This window comes from Rhinolophus sinicus, linkage group LG07 (genome assembly GCF_036562045.2).
Source record: "Rhinolophus sinicus isolate RSC01 linkage group LG07, ASM3656204v1, whole genome shotgun sequence".
Classification (NCBI taxonomy): domain Eukaryota; kingdom Metazoa; phylum Chordata; class Mammalia; order Chiroptera; family Rhinolophidae; genus Rhinolophus; species Rhinolophus sinicus.
In genome coordinates this window covers 126714383-126726655 of record NC_133757.1, presented here as the reverse complement: position 1 = coordinate 126726655, position 12273 = coordinate 126714383, and the positions used below count along the sequence as shown (strand labels likewise).

At 40.3% G+C, this 12273-nt stretch overlaps 1 long non-coding RNA gene across 1 annotated transcript in view; it reads left to right on the top strand.

The window, feature by feature from the left end:
- LOC141572839 (uncharacterized) overlaps positions 1-12273 on the top strand; it is a 173729-nt gene that overhangs the window by 121361 nt on the left and 40095 nt on the right. Inside the window, exon 4 of the long non-coding RNA XR_012498332.1 lies at positions 1378-1441. This is a non-coding gene — a long non-coding RNA (uncharacterized LOC141572839). The remainder of the gene's footprint in view (positions 1-1377; positions 1442-12273) is intronic.

Sequence of the window (12273 nt, the reverse complement as noted above, 5' to 3'; positions counted from 1 at the left end):
TGCAAAGTCCTCACATAGGCCACGGGAGTGTTCCACAGAACTCAATACTGTTTCTACTCATTGTCGCCAATGCATTCTCTTAGAAGCATCAAGTGTACATTGTCTCTAACGTGCAAAATGATGCCATTGTACACCAGCAAGCTCTTGTGTGACCAACCATCCCGTACTCGAGCAGCTGAGAAGAGTGAGAACGTGTCGTTTCTGTTTGCTGACCCTGCTCAGCGGAGCAGTGTCCCCCGCTCATGGGTGCTGACCCCTGGTCTGCCTGACTGTCTTTTGGATCCTGACTGGGCTCCATTAGGTGAGATGCTCAAGCCCCAGCTGGAGCAACTGTACCGTCCTGGCTTCCATGCACGTCGTCTTCTCCAGAAAGCTGGTCAGACGTGTTTCCATGATGAAAGGCGAGGCCTGACAGTGTGGCACACGCACGGTGCAGGCCCAGATGCCAAAGGTGGGGAGGTGACTCCACGTCCTGATAGGAGGCGTGGCAAGTCACACACAGAGGACAGGGACACAGACGAGGAACAATAAGGGCCGTTTCCTTGCTGCTGCTTTTTTCTTTATCTTTTTTTTGTTGTTCAGTTTCCTGGACATAGGTTCCCAAGTTACTCAGGATCAAACCAAAACACCTACCAGACCCTCTATTACCTGGTTTCTGTCTGTCTCTTCAACTTGATCTCACCTAACTCGCCCAACACGCGTTGGGAGCCTTCCAGTCTGGTCTGCTTTCATTTTCTCACTTGGCAGCACCTTCCTGCAACACATGGAGCATGCCTTCACCACCAAACTCTTTCTCTGTGGAAAATGACTGCAAAAATACTCACTTTACAATTCATCATGATTATTTTATTCACGTAAAAGTCTCTTCTGTCCACTTAGGAAAGTAAACACCAAACACACACACATAACATGTAACTCTTTTATTCAAAGACATGTTTTGTTTTGCCCTTTATAACATGTATTATAATGTATGATTGATAATGCATTTCGTATCTTATTCCTCAACTCTTCTAACAGTCACAATAGAGACATGGACCACTTCATCCTCTCCTCTTTTCCTCCTCCCTTCTGAAACGCTTCCTGATTTCTTCTCCTGTTTCTTCCTTCTTTCTCCTCCTCCGTGTTTTTCTAATTGTATCCTCAGATCCAAGGAAAGGTGTCTTTCACGTTGCTTATACTGAATAAACACTGGGTAAGTGAAATAATAAATGAGCCATGGATGGTAAGGCAGGGGTTTACACTCAGCACGAACTTAAAGCCAGATGCTATATGTTCAAATAAAATGCTTGGAAGACTTTTTCCAGGTTTTACATCTCTTCAGTTATGATCAAGGATAATGGTTTTCATGTTCTGTTAACTTGTTTTTCTTCTTATAAGGTGCGTTCCTTCACATACTTAAGAAGATGTTAATGCTGGAGTTTCAGCCAGTGACGGTTTGCAGGTGAGATTTCTTTTTCCTCTGCACTTTTATCATTTTCCATTCACACTTGATTATGGTTTACAACACACATATTGCTATGCCTCAGTTTAGTTTTCTTTGTATATATACTGTTTGAGATTTACAGAACTTCTCAAATCTGTGTGTTGATATTTTTCTTCAATTTTGAAAAATTATCAGTGTTTACCTGTTTAAATATTCTCATCCTCTCCTTGTTCTAGGATTAAAGCTACACATTTATTCTCCATTGTTGCTGAATCCTCCATGTATCTCTTTGTGGTGTTTTCATCATTTTTATCATTTCTGTTCTTCAGTTTTTATGTTTGCATTGACTTAATACTCCAGTTAAATAATCCTGTATTTTCTGGTACATAGTCTGCTCTTACAATCATCAAACAAGTCCTTAATTTCAGATATTTAATTTCACAATTTTATACGTAACATTTGTTTGATGTTTAGAGATTTTTTTATTTTCTAGTGAGAGTCTTCAGTTTCTTCATATTTTTCTATATTGACTTGAATAGTATAATGATAGTCTTTCAATGTCCCTGGAGATAGTTTGATATTTGGTTCATATATGGAGTGGTTTACATTTTCTCTGCTTTCTCTTGGTTTTGCTCATATTCTTAACATGAGTGGTAATTTTTTTTTAGGGGGGGCGGCAAGGGGAATGCCATAGATTCTATCCGTAAAGAGCTGCCCAAACTCAGGACACCCAGCTTTCCCAGGCAGTGTTTCTCTTTCGCTTCCCTGGTCAGATCAGTTGTGGCTGAGGGCTTTCACCCACCGGACGGTGGCCTTTTGAGGCCGACCTGCGCTTGGAGAGAGCCCGGTCACTGAGATCTGGCCTCTGACTTCCAGATCTTTAATAAAAAGTGTAATGGCATTTTATGGCATTTTCAATGCTTACTAGCTCAACTCTTATAGTTTCTATTAAAATGTTCGCAAATTTTATATATTGTGTGACATTTTAACACTGAAAAAAATGATAATGCTAGATTGAGTCCTCCGGCACCCGGCACGGACAAAGATGAAATGTAACCTATGAGCTGTATGTTATTCAGCAAGGTGTCTGCTTGATTATTTCTGCAACTACATCGATATTCTTCATGAGAATCATATTAAATTTCATGTGGGGGTAATAATAACGTTTTCCATGGTTGTATTAGTGTATATTTTAATTTTTCAACTTGCATATGTGATGTAGAACCCTGAAAGGGCTAGGACCTATTTCAGTATCTTAAGATTTACTTATAGAGATAGTTTTTTTTTGTTTTGTTTTGTTTTTTAATCCAAAACAGAGATAAGGAAAGTTGATTTTGAAATTTATATTTGGGTCATAAATAAGATAATTGTGGGATTTAGAGTTATAATTATTCCCTCTTTTCCAAATATTCTCTCTCTTGGAAATGGTCTCAGTCTTAGGAGAATCCTCAAAGTTTGTAACACCAATAAGCAAAAGGCATATTTTATGTAGATGAAGATCATTACCTTGGTTTACTTCAAATATTTTTTTAAATATTCCAAAAGTGAATGTATACATACATCTATTTATAATATTAATTTTTCTTAGATTCTCATGCTCTTTTAGTACTGATAACATTTGAATGTGGGTATTTTCAAAATAATACATTTGGGTTGAAACTTGTGTTCTGTTTCTATATAATACATTACACAATGTTGACAACAGCTGCACAATGACTGTCACTATGCTTCAGTGTCGTCATGGCATCACGTCCATTACCATTGCGTTCAACATGACGAGTGAATATACTTTCATGCGTTGTTCCACCACTTCGTTGAAGCTGAAAAGTGGTGGCACTGTTCTTAATGACGTAACAAAATACGATATTGTCATTGTAAATCTGTTCTGCATCATTCACTATCAAGTTGAATCATGTGCTAAATAAGGAAAGCAAAATATTCCAAAACTGCTTGAAGGGCTTATGTTGCAATTTATGATGTTCTCTATGCAACACTTGTGACTGGATTTTTTTAGTCTATATATTTTACAATGCTGTTTATAAATGTGTCAGTTGTTTCATGTTTCATCTAAGGGTGGTTATTTACCCTCTCAGTTATCATAGCTGTGAACATCAGCAGGTGTAATATCTAAAACGATTCTGTGTTGCATATGCTGTGCTTAGTTCCTTTGCTTTGCACTACTCTCTCTAGCTATGATGTAGAATTATTTGTCTGAAATCCAAGGTGGATACATCTAAGCAGTGGCAGTGGTGTGGAGGTCACGGACTTGGGCATTTTAGTGGATACTTGGGGACTGACAGTGTCTGATGGTGGACGTGCACAGGATCTACATGCAGCTGTCTCTTTCTTAGGAAGGTACCCCCAAATCACATGCACAAGTGCCACAAAAGCAGACATATGAGGGGTAACATTAGTCATAAAAATGAATACTACCTGGAAAAAAATCAAATGCCATAAAGAATAGAACAGAAAAATAAACTGTGATATGTTCAGAAAAAGAGAATGCAATTAAATGAATGTGTGCTCAAGAAATAACATAAAAAAAATCCCACAAGCATTATACTGAGCGAAGGAAACCAGACACGAAAGAGGAGATACTGCACAATTCTGGGTAAATAGCCTCCATAACAGGAAAACTCAATGTGTCGCTGAAGTCAGGATCCGGCCTCCGAGGTGGGGTCTGTGAGCTGGGCATCTCCAGGGCTTGGAATCTGGACGACAGGTGATGCGCTCCCTTTGTGAAACTCTCTCAAGCAACATCTCTGTGATTTGTGTTCTCTTTTCTGTATTTGTTAGACTTTAATATTTTTGTCTTAAAAAATAATGAGGATACATTTTTGATGTCAAAGGATTATTTTTTAAAATATTTTTGCCTGAAAATATAACTTGAAATAGAACCAAACAATGAAATAAAAAAGAAGTTGAAATACACTCTAGGAAGCAAATATTTATGTCCTAAACAAAAGTTGGTTTGGCAGCCTAGATACTCAATAAGCAAATGAAAGGATTCTATAGGTCGTGAATAATTACAGCGAGGTCATGTGTGAAGGGCTGATGGCTTATTACTTGAGTAGATGGTGACATTGGTACAAATAAGATTTATTGTTAGGCCAATTAAAAACACCTGTGATGAAGACTATTCTAACCATTAGTACCTGTATAACTTCCTTGGTAAGTGGCATGTCACTAAAGAGGATTTAAATGAGAAGATGATGAGGCAGATCTCTTGGGGTGTGTTTAGCAGAACTAATTCTGCAGAGTTGGGAAGTTCATTAAAGCTAAGAACAGAGTTCCCCACTTTCATAAATGTTTTTTAAACTATACAATTTAAAAACCTGCATTCAAATGCCTCAAAACAGTGGCACCAAAAACTATGATATTTGGTCATTTCTTTTGCATTAGAAGAAAATACGTTAACTATTTTCCCTAAGTGTCTTCAGTATATCAATAGAAATAATACTGTTTTTTCTGAATTAAGTGGTAGTTACAATTTGAAAATAACTATTATAATCTGTGATAACAATGACCATGTAGAGTGAGAAAACATCGGAACGTAGGATTATATTCTGAGGATGTACTTGAGGTTAAAGCAGTGAAATGTCTGAAATCTGGCTCCTGCTGGCAGTCACTCCAACTGCATGTGTCCCAGTTTTCTTACTTGTATAAGAGAGATGGCAGTGTGCCCAGCCTCAAGGCACTTCTGAGCACGTACCTGTTAGGAAATCCTACAGAGCAGCCTGTCGGCTCTGGTTGTCACAGGGTGTTTGCCTGTGAGGTGATGTGAGCAGGGGCAGGCTCTCTCCAGCCTCCTCCTAGGGAGGCATTGTCAAGGACGGTCACTTACCTGGGAAACAGGCATTCCGTGGTTCTGCAGTTTCAACTGTGTTCCCTTCAAATGAGAAAGAATTACCAGTACTCCAAGGATAGCTAAGATGCATTTAACTCTTCAGGAGAAAGTAGATACTTTTTCCTGGTAAACATTTCATAACTTAAGGTTAACTCCTAAAGTTCTTAGTTATTTTTAAGTAGCAGTGCACTGATATGTTTTACTTTTACCTAGATTACGAGTTTATTTTATTTAAGCTCTAATTTAGTTTTTTGGAAAATCACATTGAGCTTGCAGTAAAATTCTTACAAACTGTGTTTGAAGAATATAAAAGTCAGAGAACACAAATCCTCCTATAAGTCAAAATTTTTCCGTGAATCATTAAGTCATTCATATAAACAATCACTTTCCTGAAAGAAGATGCAGATCTTATCATCTCAAATTAGAAAAGCTCAAAGAAATGAAAAGAAAATATCTGTTTTCTCTCTTGAATTTAAATAATAATCTACAAAGAAACACATTTTTGATGTGCTATATATGATTGATACTTTATCATTAAAAGCAGTTATACCATCGTCCTTTGAATAATGCTAATGTAAATTACTTTGGTTATTCCCTGTTTGTTGTTGTTACCTATGATTGATTTACAATTCAATTAAACCAGGTATTTTTGTATGTTTGATAAAGCACCTAGCACCACGTACACCATTAGAGTAAATGTCAAAATACATCACCCCAAACTTAACAAAATAGGAATGTACTATTTGTCTATATTAGAAAAAATATTTTTTCAGGATCTCAAAGTTTTTAACCATAGGATGTTAATATTAGCATCCGTGCTCTGAACTACTAGGTTTTATCTTGAATCACTGATGTGAAATGCATAAGGTGCTTTACTTGTAACTTCACAATAAATTGGTTGTTTTCCAGTATATGACAGAAGCATGACTGAGATTATTATTATTTGAAAGAGAGTCTGAAGGGCTTGCTAATTATATATTCACTCAAATCACGAGTTCTAAAGTGCTGGTGTGCATAAAATCATTGGTTAATATTCAAACCGCCTTTCCTATGATTTAATGGATAGTGATTAGAAATGTGATATTTATTATCCTTTCCTGTTATTTTTCCCATGGCCTATCATCCTCAATCATAGATTTTTGTTTTTTTTGGTTTGGTTTGAATTTATCGTGGTGATAATGGTTAGTAAAATTACATAGGTTCAACTGTGCAATTCTGTAATACATCATGTATGTATCACATTGTGTGTCCACTACCCGGTGTCAGTTCTCCTTCCATCACCATATATTTGACCCCATTTACCCTCTTCGACCACCTCTTCTCCCTTACCCTGTAGTAACCACTAAACTATTGTCTGTGTCCACGAATTTTTGTTTGTTTGTTTGTCTTGTACCTTTGTTGCTTTCAGTTTTATATCCCATATATCAGTGAAGTCATATGGTTTGTGACTTTTTGTCTGATGTATTTCACTTAACATAATAATCTCAAGATCCATCTATGTTGTCACAAATGGCACTATTTCATCTTTTCTTATGGCAGTGGAGTACTCCATTGTGTATATATACCACAACTTCTTTATCCAATCATCTATCAAAGGACACTTTGGTGGTTTCCACAGCCTCTGCAACACTTGTTACTATTTGTCTTGTTGATGATAGCCATTCTGACAGGTGTGAGGTGATATCTCATTGTGGTTATTTGCTTTTCTCTGATGATTAGTGATGTTGATCATCTTTTCATATGTCTATTTGCCATCTGGATGTCCTCTTTGGAGAAATGTCTATTCAGGTTCCCTGCCCATTTTTTAATTGGCTTGTTTGTTTTTTAAGAGGCGATGTTTGCAAATATTTTCTCCCATTTGGTTGGTTGCTTCTTTGTTTTGTTGATAGTTTCTTTTGCTGTGCAGAAGCTTTATAATTTGATATAGTTCCATTCATTTATTTTAGCTTTTTACTTCCCTTGCCTTTGAGGTCAAATTAATAAAATCCTCTCTGAACCTAAGGTCCATAAGTTTAGTACCTATGTTTTCTTCTATGCAGTTTATCATTTCAGGTCTTATGTTTAGGTCTTTGATCCATTTGAGTTAATTTGGGCACATGGTGACAGACAGCAGTCCAGTTTCATTCCTTTGCAAGTGGCTTTCCAATTCTCCCAGCACCATTTATTGGAGGCTCTTTTCTCACTCATTGTCTTCATCTTCCATCTTCTGCCTTCATGCAGCCACTTTAACTCCGTGGCATCTGAGAGACCCTTTGACATACATTTTATTAATGGTCATGGTCGCTGTGTCTTAGATACAAACTAGATTGCACCTCCTTTCTTCCCTGCTTGTGCCAGGGTCAGAGAAATCCTTTTGTTTTTTGCTTGTTTCGAATTCTGAGGTCCATGCACTTGTCAGTAAGCTAGATCTAGCTATTCAGGGCTGGGCATAGAGTGGGTTTCATGAAGTGTTTGATGTTCTTGCATATATCCATTGGCAAGACAGAGGGAAGGGTATTCCTGTATTGTGGTTTGTCACAGAAACAGGATTTGACCTTGTTTTCTAAATACAAAAAAGATTCATAAAAGTGGAAAATGAAATAAATGACACTACCAGTGGATAGAGAGTTGATTAGAAAGGTCTCAGAGTTAAAGGTCCAGGTGACCACAAAACCTTCGAGTTAATCTGTAGGGCAACCACTTTTGAGGCTGTGTGATGTTTAGAGGAATCTTAGCAGCGCAGAGCCGCGTTCAGACAGATAAATGATAAACACATTCCAGAAGCCATTGGAGAAACGGAGAAGCTGAATAATGGGTATGTGGGGGATGTTTGTTACTGAAACTGAAGACCGTTTTCAACAGCAAGATTCCTGAAAGGCAGCGCAGAAGTTTCAGCTGTCCCATCCAAGCATTGTTACTTCACGGATATGAAAACTTCCTGCTAGAATCCGGAGTTAGAAGGTGTCCTGTGGGTTCCGCACACTTGGAAAGAAGTGAGGTAATGGACTGTGCTGTGAGAGCAACACGCCCATGCTACAGGTAGACAGCCCGAGGCTTTCAACAGGCTGTCAAGGTCAGCGTTCGGGTCAGAGTAGTGAGGGAGTGTCCTAAACGTTGCCACGTGCTAACTTGGTAACATGTCCCCGAAATCACAGAGTCTCGCTCGTGTTCTGAAGACGCAGGGGAATCTGTGGAACTGTCCCAACATTTTAGTGCGTGCATCTGGATCCAAACAGTTTGAAGCAGCTGGCGTCTCCCATTACTGTGCCAGTAACTCAGGACCAAATTATTGCCTCCCGTCTCATTGGCTCCGAAGTCCTCCACGTGGGTATAGTTATTTCTAATCACCGCCACCTCCGTCGCAGAAGAAAGCATGTTTGTCTAAGCTCGGAAGCTCCGGCCGTTTGCGGTGTTCCGAGTGACAGGAGCTGTGTTTTGGCGTCGGCGGGCGGGGTGTCCCCCGTAGGCCTTGCGGGACACGGGAGGGCGCGGGCTGAGTCAGGCTGATTCTCTGAGCGCGGGATCCGCACTGACAGGCGCTAAACGCGAAGGAACTCCTAGCAGGAGGGAGCTCCCGGTCGCCGAAGCATCAGGAGTGACCGCGAGTCCTGTCCCCCCGTGAGACCTGACAGGTGTGAGCCCGCAGGACGCGGAAGGAGCCCGGGCTGGTCGTGGCTGCGGCGCGCCTGTCCCCTCCACACGCAGCCTGGTGCCAGCCCTTTCCATTTAAAGCACCGCCATCCCCCTCCTTTCCCGAGGATGCTCACATGATATGATGTTAGTCGGTGAGTTCACAGTTAATCCCAGAGGACAGCATTTCAGAAAGGGAAGCTGTAAAGGCTGCGGGAGGATCGGCTGTCGTCAGGTTTTGACCTGGGGCCGACGCCGGCTCCGGAGGTTCTGGGTTCGCTCTGCGGTGAGAAGCGCTGGGCGCGTCACTGATTGTCAACCGGACGGATTCCTGGTGCAGACAAGTTGCGGGGCTCAGGGCAAACGTGTGCGAGGCACAGCCAGTGCCATTTAGAAGCTCACGTGATGGCAAGTGCTGAGCATGTGCGTGTCATCGGAAGCCCTTTTCCAGGCGGGAAAACTGACCCCACGCTGCCTGTCAATGGGACGCACACCGACCTCGCACTGACAGCGCTGGACCTGCCCGACAGTCCCTTTCACGGCTGCCTGGCGAAGAGGGCGATGGCCTGAAAACACATTAGACCCGATTGATTTGATCTGTGACAAATAAGCAGGGAGCACTGGCGCCAGCCCCCGGGAAGCCCGGGCAGCAGGATGGCGCGGTTGGGGGGCTCAGCCCGCGCAGCAGCGGCTTGGCTCCGGCTGCGACCGCGCTGAGCTGAGCCATGTCCATCCCTGCAGCTTGAAACGCCCCGCCCCGCTCCTGGACACTGCGTGAGGCACAGTGGCACTGCCCGCCTGGAAGGCGCTGTTCAGCCGCGCTGGCTTTCCCTCCCTTGACGCTGAGGCCGCCGGCTGGCCGACTGGAGGGGAGGTGGCCTTCCAGGCCTGGCGTCTGCACCGCCCGCCGCTGTCATCCTCTCGAGACGCTGGATGCCTGGCGCGGAGCAGGCTCCTGCTGCCCGAGGGCGGGGAGGTGTGTGGGCCTCAGACCTCACTGCGCTGATGCTCTGAGGGTGGCAGACGCAGGACGTCCTGGAAAGCTGGCAGCTGCCCGCCTGTCTTAACTGGAGGGGCAGTTTGTCTCACTCCGAGTGGAACCATAAATCCTTTTCCCCGCAGATACGAGATACCAGTTCATGTACCATAAGGTGAAGGTAGTCAAAGATTGGCATTCCTACGGCATTTCTTTTCCTAGCCCCGTATCTATTTCTAAGGGGTTCTGAACTCTTGAACCAACAGGGTTTTCAAAAAGGGATTGATTGACCCATTAGCAATACTATAAAATTGATATTGTATATAACTAGTCTATGCAAATGTAAAGTTTTTTAAGAAGAAGAGTGAAAAAAACACTGTACTTCACAGATTAGTCAAATTGATATTACAAGTATGCTATTGATATTACCATATTTACCTAGTGGTTTACAAGTTGTTTGTAACATTAGTTTCTTTAAATTTGGTGTACAAAAAATATGGTATTATAGAAAGATTTGTGGAGCTAGAAATAAGGAAAACAAAGATCACATGTAAATTATAAAGCTTTATCTGTAAAATATTACTCTGTAAACTACTTTATTTTACTTTCTAATATGTGGAAAAAATGGTATGTGAACTGGACAGTTATACTTTGAAACAAAAGCATCAAGCACATGCTCACACTTCATTGACTCCAGTAATCGTCTTCATTATTTTGGTTTGTTTATTTCACCTCAGTCCCCACTGGATGTTATACCTCAGGTGTTATCACCACCCCACATTTCTTTTACCTCAAAGAACCCAAAACTCAAATTTATCTGACCCAAATCTTTTTCTCTGTTAATATTATTCTTCAATTATTCCTACTCCTATTGAAACTATTACTTTAATAGTAATTCCTTCAGTTCCTAAATTCTATATTAGTGTTGCATTCCTGTGCTCTTCTGGCTTGAGTTGTCTCCATGTGATCTTTCTATACTAAGAAAAGGAAATGGAACAATCTACTCACTCATCTTTTAGAGCCTCCCACCTTCCACATAGTCTGTTTCAAACCCAGGAAGCTCAAGGATTCTTATTTTTCCAACCCTTGTTTCTTCAAAGAAAGATATGGGGGCTAGGAAATCTCACACATGAGCAGATGCTATCTGGGAAAAAAACAAACAAACAAACAAAAAACAACAAACGTGCACAATTCACCTTTTTTGCAATGACTTCCAGTCACTGTAATTGAGCCTTCACACATGACGTGGAAAATAGAGAAATAGCCTGCCTTTCCAGGAAGGAAGGGAAGGGAAATGTTGCCACTCAGTGGGACAATAATGACTTCAATGATTTCTGTGAATGCGTCTTGGCATTGGGAGTAGTGATGCTGATGGCCATTGTAACTTGGCGGCCTGTTAAAAAATGTGGCAATTAATCTGTCTTTATAAGTTTTCAATTTTCTTTAGAAATATGTAGCTCTTTACACGTATTTGATCTCCTTCAATGTTGGCTACAGATGCCAAAACAACAAGGCAAGTTGTTCCATCTTATGGACATGAAATGAATCTTTCCTTTATCAAAATTGAACTTGCTTCCTATTCTTATGTTGGTTTAAATATTTATTATCTTTTTTTTTAAATAACAGCCTAATTGATATATCATTTGCTTAACAGAATTTACTCATTTAAAGTGTCCAACTCAGTGAGTTTTAGTGTACTCACAGATGTACACAACCATTGTCTTGTTTCTAATTTAGGGGGAAAACATTGTGTCTTTGAATATTAAGTATGATGTTAGTTGTGGGGTTTTCATGGCTTTCTTGTATCAGATTGAAAAAGTCCCCTTCAAATCTCAATTTGTTGACTGTCATGAAGAAGCATTGGATCTTGTCAAATACTTCTACATCTATTGAAATAACTAAAACATTAACTGTGTAATTAATGGGAAAATACAATAGAGTTATCCCACTACTGAAATGCAATTTGTGTTAAATCTGACATCAGCCATTGGCCTAATGCAAGAAAGCAAGGGCTTTTATAGGGAGCTGTGTATAACAGGATCACATTTCTCCAGTCAAAGAAAGGTTCGCCCCTGCACTGTAAGCCTGCATTTCTGGAATCATTAGTTCAGATGGAAATGTGTGAGATTCATGTGAATATCGTTTAACAATTTCATGCTTTATGACAAACCAAATATTTTCTTGACAAAAGAAAATGACTATTAAATTACTTGCTATCTTCTGTAATTTTAATAACAAAGACATATTAACATAAGTCAGAAATGAACACAATAGAATATATTTTAAAACATTTTCCTTTACAACAGTCTTTGATGTTTTCTGTCTGTGTCTCTATCACAAATTTGTTTGTGAATAAATACAAACACACACACACACACACACGCACTTACACCCCAGACACCATCACAACATGTTATT